The 12,443-nt window shown below is 41.8% G+C and overlaps 1 long non-coding RNA gene across 1 annotated transcript; it reads left to right on the forward strand.

Annotated features, from left to right (window-relative positions):
* The first annotated feature begins 3,211 nt into the window (after positions 1-3,211).
* On the forward strand, positions 3,212-5,953 carry LOC136320432 (uncharacterized). The gene is made up of 3 exons (XR_010728336.1): positions 3,212-3,331; positions 3,875-3,975; positions 5,823-5,953. It is a non-coding gene; the product is annotated as an uncharacterized lncRNA (long non-coding RNA).
* The last annotated feature ends 6,490 nt before the right edge of the window (positions 5,954-12,443 follow it).

A 12,443-nucleotide genomic window follows, 5' to 3' on the forward strand; every position in this document is an offset into this window, starting at 1 on the left:
TACTAATGCTTGAGAATGAACATTTAAATGTGGATGTCACCAATGCACTGGCAAAATGGTTTTTAAAATATGAACAATCTAAATAAAACTCACAGATCAAATAAAGAAAAAATGTGAAAATAAAAACAGTCCACTGTGGGGTCAAGCCAACTGGTTATACAGGTGTCTGGAATCGCATGAACATTTAGTCCGATCTCTGATGGAGCAGGAACTGAGGCCAGAGAAGTAAAATGTCTTATTGGAGCCCTATACTGTTCAATATTACTATTGGTGTGTGGACTCAGCTGTTTAGCCTGCTTTCTGTCACACCACACACCTCTCCATGGATCAATTCTCCAAATGACTGAACAACAGCAGAGTCTGGGCTCCTGTAACTCTTACCTTGAATTCAGCCAGCTCTATACTTCTACTTAGCTAATGCAGTCTGGAACACCTATAAATAAGTTAGGGGATCAGGTGGCACCAAAGACCCTCTTTGATGGCATGGACTGTGTGTTATGCTTAATATTGAAGAAGTAGACAATTGAGATCAAACCCTAGCTCTGCTACCTACCAGCTGTGGGATGTTGGTGTATTGGTTTCTTAGGGCTGCCACAACTATCACAAACTGAGTGACTTCCAACAACAGAAATTTATTATCTCACACTAATGGAAGCTAGAAATTCAAAATCAAGGTGTCAGCAGGGGCTCTGTTGCCCCTGAACACTTCAGGGAAGAATTCTTCCTTGCTTCTTCCTAGCTTCCTGTGACATCCAATAATTCTTGATATTCCTTGGCTTATAGACCCTCATTCCAATCACTTCACTGGTCTTTGTATCCAAATCTCAATTTCCTTTCTTTTATAAAGACACCAGTCATTGGATTTAGAGCCCACCCTAATTTAGTATGACCTCAACTTAACTTGATTACATGAGCAAAGACCCTCTTTCTAAATGAAGGCACATTCATAGGTACCAAGGGCTTGAACTTAAACTTTTATGGAGACATAACTCAACCCACTAATTTGGGTGACTCCTCTTTGCCAATCTGGCTGCAGTTTCCTCCTTTATATAATGGGGATAAAATACCTTCCCTTTAGGGTTGATGTGATCACTCAAGATACCATGTATAATGTGCCTGGTATATCATAGGTGCTTTATAGATAATGCCAACTCCCCTTCAGACATCTATGTTTCTAGAGTCAAGCTCAGTGACTTGTACATAGTAGGGATTCAGTAAGTTTATTAGTGATAAATATTCCAGATCAGAGGGGAAATGCCTGCTATCCTTGGTGCCAGAAGATCTAAATAAGGAGCAGCTATTCATTCTTCAAGTGTCTGTTCACAAAGCATGACTATCAGTCCCTCTTGAAGAATTACTGTTGAGATGCACTTTCTGGTTCCACTTCCTTCCTCCCTCAAACCTTTATGATATATCCTCTTTTCTGCACACCTAGGGTTCTAGTTGGCTATAGCAACAACTCTTTACTATTTTATATGGGGATAAATTTTCACTTTCTAGGTAGAGGTGACATAAATATATTTGTATTTTTGAGTTAGAACTCCTAATTTAGCGTTTATAGGTAAGCTTTGGGTCAGAATACTAAAAAATTAATAAAAGTTAATTAATAACCTAAGAAATGTGAATTTGTAGAGAGTGATTAAGATGGACAAGTTTCACTAGAAAACTCTCCTGGAGAAGCACTGATCAAACTAATAGAAGAAATATCCCATTAAAAAAATCTAGATCTTCAGAGCAAAAGATTAGTCAACTGAGAATATATTTTAGCAGAATCTAATATGGTAAGGTATCTCTAGAAGTTCTTTAAAGGCAAATATTGAGCAACAGCTAAAATCAAAGAAAAGTGAACCAGCAGGATAAAACAAAGAATTGTTGAGAAATTTGCTAAACAATTCTAACAGTTGAAGATTTTTTAGAGAATAAGTTAAAAAAAAAATCTGGGGAGAAATAATTTACTAATGATTTTTAAATCATTTAAATGGCCTTTTATATAGGTTGAGGATAATTACTCATCCATGTTTTTCATCCAAAGTAATTAAAATAGAGAGGATGGTGCTGGCTTATTCATTTTGCTATATCAGTCCGTGTTTAGGACTATGTTTTCCGTATTTGGTTCTATGTCCCTCCCAGTTTAACTTAATCAGATGCACTTCTACTTGACTTTCCAAATTCAGCATTGTCATATTTGGGGACATAAAGTCAACAACAACTTAGGTGCTACTGTGAAAGAACAAAACTATTTAATTCTTGCCTTCTAGGCCTGATGATCTAGGGAAGTCACTGATGGACAAGAACGTCCACATAAGGTGTTACTAAAACGTAGGCTTTTTAAAAACAGAAATACCAGCATCTAAAAAAACAGTCTTGGTCTGTTAATCATAGTTAAGTTTGTGAAACCGAAAGTAATAAGCTAATTGCTTTCAAGCAATGAGTTTACTAAAGATACAGGGATGTGAAAAGACCACAGCTCTGAATGAAATGAAGCGGCACTGTTACCTTGACCCTGAGCTGAGCTGTTGGCGTCTGTGAGGGTCCAGAGTCAAATATCTTATCCACAAGGCTATCCTGAATTCCAGTATTCTGAGGTATTGCCAGAGTGGATTGTTTGGGTTCTCAACACAGCACTGCTCAGCGCTGTGATCTCTGGTTAAGTGACTTTGCAGGGCTGTTGGCAGATTGAGTTCTTGTTTCAACAGAAACCACGACAGCTATTGATTATCTATTCAATCATTATGCCTAATCTGTCTGCTGATACAGCTCATGCTATGCTTCTGGACAATCTCCCTGGGGTGTGATAGTCAACCAGTCAGGTAGATCCTAACATTGGGCCCCAGGTAAATAGGAGACTGCTTGGGTTAAATTTTCATTTTGGTTTCATTGACTATCATAACAACATAAGACACAAGTTAAGTATTGAGCACTCCAAAAAAGTTTACTTGAGGAATACAACACCTAAAGGACTGTCCTCTGTGTTAGTTCCCTTCAGACATTATGGACTTGTTTAAACAGTGATGCCACATTTATACTCAATATTTAAAAAAATTATCACAAGGGCCATTTAGTGATCCATATAAGGATATCATTTTATGCATGTCTTATATTACTCATCATGAATCTGAGAACTTCTTTTGCTATTTACAAATAGAAATTGACCTAAAAAGCCAAAGATTTCCTGTCACTAGGGACATATAAAAGACCATGAGTGCCTCAAGCTTTGACAGCTATTCTCAAAACAGTTTTACAAGTTAACTTTGACCAATGTCAGAGTCATTGCAATGATTATACAGCTTTGAAGAAGATGACTTTTGAAGGGGAAAATACTCATTTTGATGTAAGTTATGGCATATTTACTAGAAGCTAATTATACTATTTTATAGAACATTAAATGTCAGGTATAGAGAGTATGATGAGTTATGCTATTCACTTAGTAAGATTGGAATACATATTTTTGCCATTATAAAATGCATTCTTCTATGAAAGGTGAGATAGCATTTCTGATGAAAGTTGGCTCTAAGAATAGCTCTACTTCCAAGTTCAAAAAAGTCACTATAGGAAAAAAATGCTTAGCAGTTTGTATTTAAATAGCTTCCTTAAATATATTCTTGTACTCATTGCATATGACCTTACATATAATTCATGTTTATTTGTAATTACTTGAGTGAGAAGGAGCATTACACTTTTGGAATTACAAATTATTAACTTTTAAACGTTGTACTATGAAAGTTAATTTCAGCAGGTAAATACAAGGCCAGAAGCAGCTTGTCTGGTAGAAGAATGTTTTAGCAGGCAGCTCACAGCCAGGCCCTTTTGGGAGCAAACACAGCCTTTCCTGCTATCCCCCCATTCATATCAATTTGTTCTCTTTGGTCTCCAGATGACCAGCATGCCCCATAGCTGCTGAAAGAGGAATTTTGCTCTCTTTCCTTTTGATTGCTGGTGACTGTTTGATTTGGTGTTATGTTCCATTAAAGTCAGGTGCGTATAACATCAGGAGAATATCTTGCTGGTTCCTTCCTTCTCTGTCTCTAGGCCTAACTCTCCAGACACGTAGTAGGGTGGAAAAGGAGAAAGAAAACTACTTTTTTTTTAATAATAATTTTATTTTTTTAATGGGGTGACATCAATAAATCAGGATACATATATTCAAAGATAACAAGTCCAGGTTATTTTGTCGTTCAATTATGTTGCATACCCATCACCCGAAGTCAGATTGTCCTCTGTCACCTTCTATCTTGTTTTCTTTGTGCCCCTCCCCCTCCCCCTTTCCCTCTCCCATTCCCCCCCCCCCAACCACCACGTTCTTATCAATGTCTCTTAGTTTCACTTTTATGTCCCACCTACGTATGGAATAATGCAGTTCCTGTTTTTTTCTGATTTACTTATTTCACTTCGTATCATGTTATCAAGATCCCACCATTTTGCTGTAAATGTTCCGATGTCATCATTTCTTATGGCTGAGTAGTATTCCATAGTGTATATGTGCCACATCTTCTTTATCCAGTCATCTATTGACGGGCTTTTTGGTTGAAGAAAACTACTTTTACCATATTCTTTAAAGTCTATGAAGCATGACCTTTTCCCCCCCATAATTTTTTCTCACTCTCTGTGTCTAAGGGTTGTAATTTATACCCTGTGAAGACAGATATTTTCCTGGGTCCCCTCATAGGGAGAAGCTATACTTCCCCCTCTGCATACCCCCTCCTTTTCCAGATCTCCAGAATCATGGTATGGGAGGAATTCCCAGGGCTCCCTCTTGCCTGTTTTCCCTTTTGCATGTTTGATACAAATGGCCCCATCCTAAGTGTCCCCAAGATATCTGGACACCCAGAGACAACAATCCTTTAATAGTCGATGGAATCGTGGCTGCTATCATTTCATGTGCCGCAAGACCTCCAACAGTCTCCCTAAGTTTTTCAAAACTTTCCTGGAGGAGTTACGTTCCAATCATTCCGAGCTGTAGTCTGCTTCTCTGTTGTAGCCTGGATGTTTTAGCCTGGAGGCTTACTGACCTCCCTCTGTGCCCACTTCACCCCTGGCACGCAGCATGGCTCCTTTTCCTTTATTTCTTGTTCCCTCTTCTTTGTACATTACATGGCTCTTGTGCTACAAACTGAGGTTCAGTAGAATGTGACTTTCGTGATTTTCTATGATTGTGTTTAATGATCATCTAGTGGCAGGAACTTGATCTTAGTCAATTTCAGGTTATAGTCTGATTTCTCTCTTTCCCTCTTTTTCTCCATCTAAACACTGGGAAGAAATAGGGTGGGCTTATATGGTGTCAGAGCATCAAAAGTGGTGGTGGGGTTCAGCCTATTTTCCCGTCTGTCCATGTTGGTTTTAAGCAGGGGTCCCCAAACTATGGTCTGCGGGCTGCATGCGACCCCCTAAGGCCATTTATCCGGCTCGCAGCACTTCCGGAAGGGGCACCTCTTTCATTGGTGGTCAGTGAGAGGAGCATAGTTCCCATTGAAATACTGGTCAGTTTGTTGATTTAAATTTACTTGTTCTTTATTTTAAATATTGTATTTGTTCCCGTTTTGTTTTTTTTACTTTAAAATAAGATATGTGCAGTGTGCATAGGGATTTGTTCATAGTTTTTTTTATAGTCCGGCCCTCCAACGGTCTGAGGGACAGTGAACTGGCCCCCTGTAAGTTTGGGGATCCCTGATCTTAAGAGTTCATCTTGTCTGGTTCTCGTTCTATTTCTTTCTTCACACTGGTATTGTTGAGGTGTCCTTTGTTCTGTCCACTCTGCTCAGATCACAGTCAGTGAGATATTCTGGCCCTGACTGCAAGGCCTTCTCACATCTGCTTGTTGACAGGGCCACATCTGTGCTAGTCACGACCAGTGAGGAAGTCATTCTACCAGGTCCTGCAACACCTGCGGAGTCCCAGGATTCAGCAGAGCTGCCTCAGGTCTACCCTCCCTGTTGGGCCACAGACATTTCCACCCACATCCTGTGAGTGCTGCTTTACTCTGCTCTCAGATCCCCAACCTTTCAGGGGATCTTCCACCACGGCTGGTCTGCAGACAGGGGGCAGAGCTGTGTCCCAAAGACTCTAAAGAGAAGTTTCATCTCATTTCCTACTGATCCTCCCTCTCCCTGGCCTAAAGACTATCTGGAGGTGGTTGGATAGGGGAAGAAAGAATAAGATTTGACTAATGACGTGTTATTTTAAGTCCAAAGTTATGCCTGAAATCCTGAGATTTTAATAGCCAAAAGCCAAGAATCTGACCCCTTTGCTTTGTTACAATCTTCTTCTCCATGTGGAATGCTGTGGCTGAGAAAATGGGGAGGGGGCAAAGGTCAGGGTGAGGAAGCAGAGTGCTGGGAACAGGGGCCACACTGAGCAACACTTCAAGATAATGTCCTGCTATTTGATAACTAACTCTCTTGAGTTTTGGAAGACATAAGTAATGGAGGGTGTTCACAGCGTAATGCATAGCAGGGAGCTACTTAAAAGTCCCCTTAACCCCATCAGGACTCCAGGAGGTTCTCACTAGTTGGCAGAGGCAGATTAAGGTCAGTTGAGGCCCTGGGCACAGAAGAAAATATTGGGCTCCTTAAAATAAAGAGAGACACTGGGAAAATAAAAATACATGTTAACCATATTTTTAAATAAATAAAAAATATTATGTACTATTAATGTTAAAATTGCACATATGAAACCAAACTTGGTGTCATAAGAAAAAAGTGTAAAGTTGGGCTCTTGTGGGGCCCTTCAGAAGTCCGGGCCCAGGGCGCGCCTGGTGCGCCCGCCGTTAAATCTACCTCTGCTAGTTGGCTATTCCTCAAGCTTTGGTGTTTCTCGATAGCTGATCTGTTTCCTCAGTCTTTCTCTTCTCCTTGCTCCTGAAACCACCTCCCTTTCTGGTGTCTCTATGGATACTTCAAGTTCAGTTCATTTAACCTCCTTTTTTTTTTTTTTTTTCTTTTTTTTTTTTTTTTTTTTTTTTTTTCTTTTTCATTTTTCTGAAGCTGGAAACAGGGAGAGACAGTCAGACAGACTCCCGCATGCGCCCGACCGGGATCCACCCGGCACGCCCACCAGGGGCGACGCTCTGCCCACGAGGGGGCGATGCTCTGCCCATCCTGGGCGTCGCCATGTTGCGACCAGAGCCACTCTAGTGCCTGGGGCAGAGGCCACAGAGCCATCCCCAGCGCCCGGGCCATCTTTGCTCCAATGGAGCCTTGGCTGCGGGAGGGGAAGAGAGAGACAGAGAGGAAAGCGCGGCGGAGGGGTGGAGAAGCAAATGGGCGCTTCTCCTATGTGCCCTGGCCGGGAATCGAACCCGGGTCCTCCGCACGCTAGGCCGACGCTCTACCGCTGAGCCAACCGGCCAGGGCTTAACCTCCTTTTTGTATCATTCGTTTCTTCTAGTCCATGGCCTGGACTCAGGTGTAGAGTCTTTCACGTCCAAAGATTCCCTCTAGAAATTTTCTTGTGAAAGGATCATCCTGTACAAATGCATGTGAATCCTCCCTCCTATTATTTATTTTTGTCTTTCGGTACTAGACAATTCAAAGAAATGCATTTCATTTTAAGTACACACAGTAGACAGAGCTGAGCTGCCCAGGTGATACTGATTGGAACAAAGAGAAAAACTGATCTATAATTAAGATGCTGAAGCATCTGCACAGATGAGTCGAACAGCTTGCCCTGTCGTATCATGTGAACAATATATGCTGAGTGAAGGAATGTTAATGTGCTTTTCTCCTACTATTTAAAAGCAACTGTAGTCTTTTTTTTGCTTTGAATAATTTTCCTTCTTCTTTCACTCAAATGCAAAAAATTCTTTGTTTATTTTTTGAATTATATTTACTGGTTTTTAAATGTGAAAACCACTTAAGATCATGGATTTGCTAATAGTTTCACCAAGTATTACCACCAAGAAAACTGAACCAACTACATTTTCATGCAAAACATCGCATCTCCCTGCTTCTAAAAATTCCTACTTCCTTAACAGTTCACCTCAGAGGCACAGAGAATTGAAACTCAACCTTACTGCAGGCACACCGCCCAGTTCCCTCAGTGACACAGAAATTGAATGACACCTTTTGTTGAAGGGAGAAGGGATAGAAAGGCCAAGCACACTATATTTATCTGAGTATACTTGGTTTACCTTGAATGATAAGCAGGATTTTGAAGGAGACCAGGATATGTTGCCCCATACTAAGCCTCAAAATTGACATCAAAATTATTTTTGAGCTAAAGGCACTTAAAAAAAAAAAAAAAAAAAGCAGGCACAAGCAGGACATTCTGACCCTCCTATTTTCTCTCTAAAATCAGGAGATAGCCTCCCCTTTCCAATGTGGAAGATGCCTTTCTTATACCAGAAGGAAATGAACATTCTTATCATCAAGACAGGAAGTTGAAACTAAGAGAATTCCATGCAAACAGATCTTGTTCAAATAATTATCTTCCTTTAGTCTCCCTACATAATTTAGTTACTTTTTCACAATTACATAATTATATAACTACAACCTTATATAAAAGCATTTAGGTTTTGGCATTTCTTTGGTGGAGGTAAACTTCTATGTCTCCTATCATTTCTTGAGGAGTGTGTATGAGGGGAGAAGGTATGCAGGGGCCCCGGCCAGCAGCTGTGTCAGTGTATGTATTCTTGACTTCTTTGATTTCATTATAATTCAGAGTTTAAAATATTTTAAAAAACACATTAATTTGTATTTCTGGCTGCATTTAATCTTTTAAAAATCAAATAGTGTTAGAAGGGAAAAGGGTCAGGGCAGGAATGTTTTCACATCAGTGTTTAGATTTTGACTTAGTCTTCGCTAATCTATTTGTCTCTCAACTCTTTCACATGTTACATCTCTCCTCCAATTTTCCCAGGGAAGATATAATCTCTTCTCCCATGACAGTGAGTTGGATGGGAACCAAGGATCTAATTGCTCTATAATGGGGGACTCTACCATTTCCCCCTTTTTTCACCCTATCCTTTGTACCCACCAGCCATCCATTTCATCTCAGGCCTGTAATTCTGAGCTTCTACGTAATTCCTCTTTGACTTTTCTACAGATCTCTTACCATTCATTCCTCCATGTGCTGTCTCTCTTTCTAGTTTGGGATTCTGCACATGTATGTTCTCTGCTGTGGCAGCCACGAGAATGCATTCTCAGAGCTCCTCCTCAGGAAGTGAGGCTGACCCAGGGCTGGTGGTCACTACTGAGTACTGTTTTTACCAAAAACTGCTCTGCTGGGATCCATAGCCTTCTCTCTCTCCTGGGTAAGGCCTCCTCTCTTGCAGCACGTTGAAGCCTAGGCGTTTATTTTTGATGGTCACCTTGAGCCCACACAGTTCCCCAGCTGTACCATAGTCAGTGGCAAAGAAGGAAGGCTGGCTCTCTGCCCTCTGCTTTCAATGAAAGTGATTGCTTTCAAAGCAGAGTTGCTTGCACCCGGTGGGTTTAAGTTTAGAGGAGCAGATCTCTTTTCCTTATTACTCTTAGTGCTCCCTCTGTTGGACCAGACTTGTGCACAGAGAGCTCAGCTGGGGCAAGTCCAAACATCAGACTCTTGACATTTTACGAACTGATCACTACGAATTGACCCTTGCACTTAGAGCAACCTCCTCTACAGTGTTCCCAGCTTCCAGCTCTTCCTTCTTTTTATTCAACCCAATCTTCATATCACCGTAGCAGTCCTAAGATATTTCGCTGCCCTGGCTCAAAAACCTTCTACACCTCACAGTATTCTTTTTTCACATGGGATAAAGTCTAAGCTCTTTGGACCTTGTTTACGGTGCTTTACCATCTGGCTTCACCCTACTATTTCAGATGAATCTCCCACTCTCCTGTGCCAACTCTCTACTCCTGTAGGATTGACCGCTTATCGCCTCTCAATGTGGTCATATTTAGCTGAGTCTTCTTTTCCCACTCCAAATAATTTCTCTCATCTCCTTAGTTCAAGCCCAAGGTTGTCTTCCTCTGTATTTTTTATTTATTTATTTATTTATTTTTATTTTTATTTTTGTATTTTTCTGAAGCTGGAAACGGGGATAGACAGTCAGACAGACTCCCGCATGCGCCCGACCGGGATCCACCTGGCACGCCCACCAGGGGGCGATGCTCTGCCCCTCTGGGCGTCGCTCTGTCGCGACCAGAGCCATTCCAGCGCCTGGGGTAGAGGCCAAGGAACCATCCCCAGCACCCGGGCCATCCTTGCTCCAATGGAGCCTTGGCTATGGGAGGGGAAGAGAGAGACAGAGAGGAAGGAGAGGGGGAGGGGTGGAGAAGCAGATGGGCGCCTCTCCTGTGTGCCCTGGCCGGGAATCGAACCCGGGACCTCTGCACGCCAGGCCGATGCTCTACCACTTAGCCAACCGGCCAGGGCCTGTCTTCCTCTTTAAAGCATTTCGTATTCCAATCCAGAGGCTCAGCTGTTTGTGGAATTTTGCAATATTTGTGGTTGTAGCTTTCATTCGCTAATTATATAGACATGCATATTTCATGTATAGTACATAGTCTCAAAAAACAAGCCCCGGGCTAACACGGGCCCATTTCTTGGGCACAGGTACCACTGAAGGGAAGCTGCAGATTCCTTGGTGCTGATTAGTAGTAGTGATGGGTGAGGAAGAAGAGGTAGTGGTGTTGCTGTGGATCCTGGAAAAAGGTCAGAACTGGGCTCCTCCAGCTCTGCCGAGTCAGCACGGTTTAGAGCTAGGCAGCCTTGGCATTTGAGCCTGGGGACTGACGTGAGCCCCACCCTTCGTGCAGCCCTTGGTCTCCAATGGGGCTTTACATTGGATGGGTTTCTGTTCTTCAGACTCATTTGGACCTTTGCGTCTTTGTGATTGTTACTTACACTGTTTGGAACTCAGCACCAAAAGCTTGGCTGACTCTTTTCATTCAGCTCCTTGTCTAAATATTCCCATTTCAGCCCTTTCAGATCTAAATGAACTTCAACCCAACAGATTCTATGACATCTTTTTGTTTTTCTTTTATTTTTTGTAATAGCACTTAAACTGAAATTACCAGCTTTATTTATTTATTTATTTTTACATACTCCAGGCTTCTGTTTGAATTGAGATAAAAAGTAGGTAATTTTCAACAACTTTCTAAAGTTTTATAAAAGATATTTTTATTACATCCAGTAATATTTTTTAAAAAGAACATTAAATTTGATTTTTATTCTTTACTTGCTTATATGCTGCTCCATAAGTTGATAGTGACAGTATCGGTCTTTGAAAATGAAAATTCCTGAATTCCTAGCAGTTAGAGCAATGTTAGGATATGGTAGGTGCTCAATATATGTTTATTGAATGAGTGAATAAACTGGGAAAGAAACTTTGGGCACACTTGAGAAAGACAGTTGTAGCTCTATCTTGGAGGAGAGAGAGGGAAGGCTGTCTGTCACCCACTGCTCTGAACCTTGTCTCTGCCTAGGCAGCGCCCGGATGTGGAGGGAGAACCACATCCACGGCTCCCCAGGCTCAGGCAGCCTGCCGATCCTCTAGTTACCCCAGGTATGACTCAGCCCCAACCAGCCCCCCCCCCCCCCCCAGTGTCCCCTGGCACTGTTGACCCTAAAGAAACTTTGTTCAGTTGGTCACAGTATTGTTTGGGTAGCGTCCCTAACTGCCTTTGGGTGTGCAAACTTCAGGCTAGCAGGCTACCATGTTAGAACAGTGGTTATTGAGTGTGTCTTATCTTTTACAATTTAATTTTAATATTTTTCTTTTTTAAACTTTTTTATGGAAGTGTTATATACTGTAAAGTGCACAAATATCAAGTGAGATTTTACATCCGTATACACCTGTGCAACTACCACCAAACCGAGGTACATTCAGTATCCCAGCGGTTCCTTCATACTCACTCCCCAGTAATAGCCCTCAAGGGTATGCTAATTCCCATAGATTATTTTGCCGTTTAGGAAGGTAATTTAAAAGGAATGATACAGCCTGACCAGGTGGTGGCGCAGTGGATAAAGCGTCGGACTGGGATGTGGAAGGACTCAGGTTCGAGACCCCGAGGTCGCCAGCTTGAGCGCAGGCTTATCTGGCTTGAGCAAAAAGCTCACCAGCTTGGACCTAAGGTCGCTGGCTCCAGCAAGGGGTTACTCAGTCTGCTGAAGGCCCGCGGTCAGGCACATATGAGAAAGCAATCAATGAACAACTAAGAAGTCGCAACGCGCAATGAAAAACTAATGATTGATGCTTCTCATCTCTCTCCATTCCTGTCTGTCTATCCCTGTCTATCTCTGCCTCTGTAAAAAAAAAAAAAAAAAAAAAAATGATCCAGTAAGTGTTTTATTTTGAAAAGGTGGTCATCTAGCCTGACACTGCATGAACGAGGAGGCTAGAACTTTTGCAAGTACCTGCATCCCCATGAGTCAAGCTGTGCAGGGTAGACATCATGACTCACGCCATTTATAGCTTGCAGCAAGTTATTTAACCTTGCTGATCCTTGGTTTACTCATCTATA

Source organism: Saccopteryx bilineata, chromosome 1, assembly GCF_036850765.1.
Source record: "Saccopteryx bilineata isolate mSacBil1 chromosome 1, mSacBil1_pri_phased_curated, whole genome shotgun sequence".
NCBI classification, from domain to species: Eukaryota; Metazoa; Chordata; class Mammalia; order Chiroptera; family Emballonuridae; genus Saccopteryx; species Saccopteryx bilineata.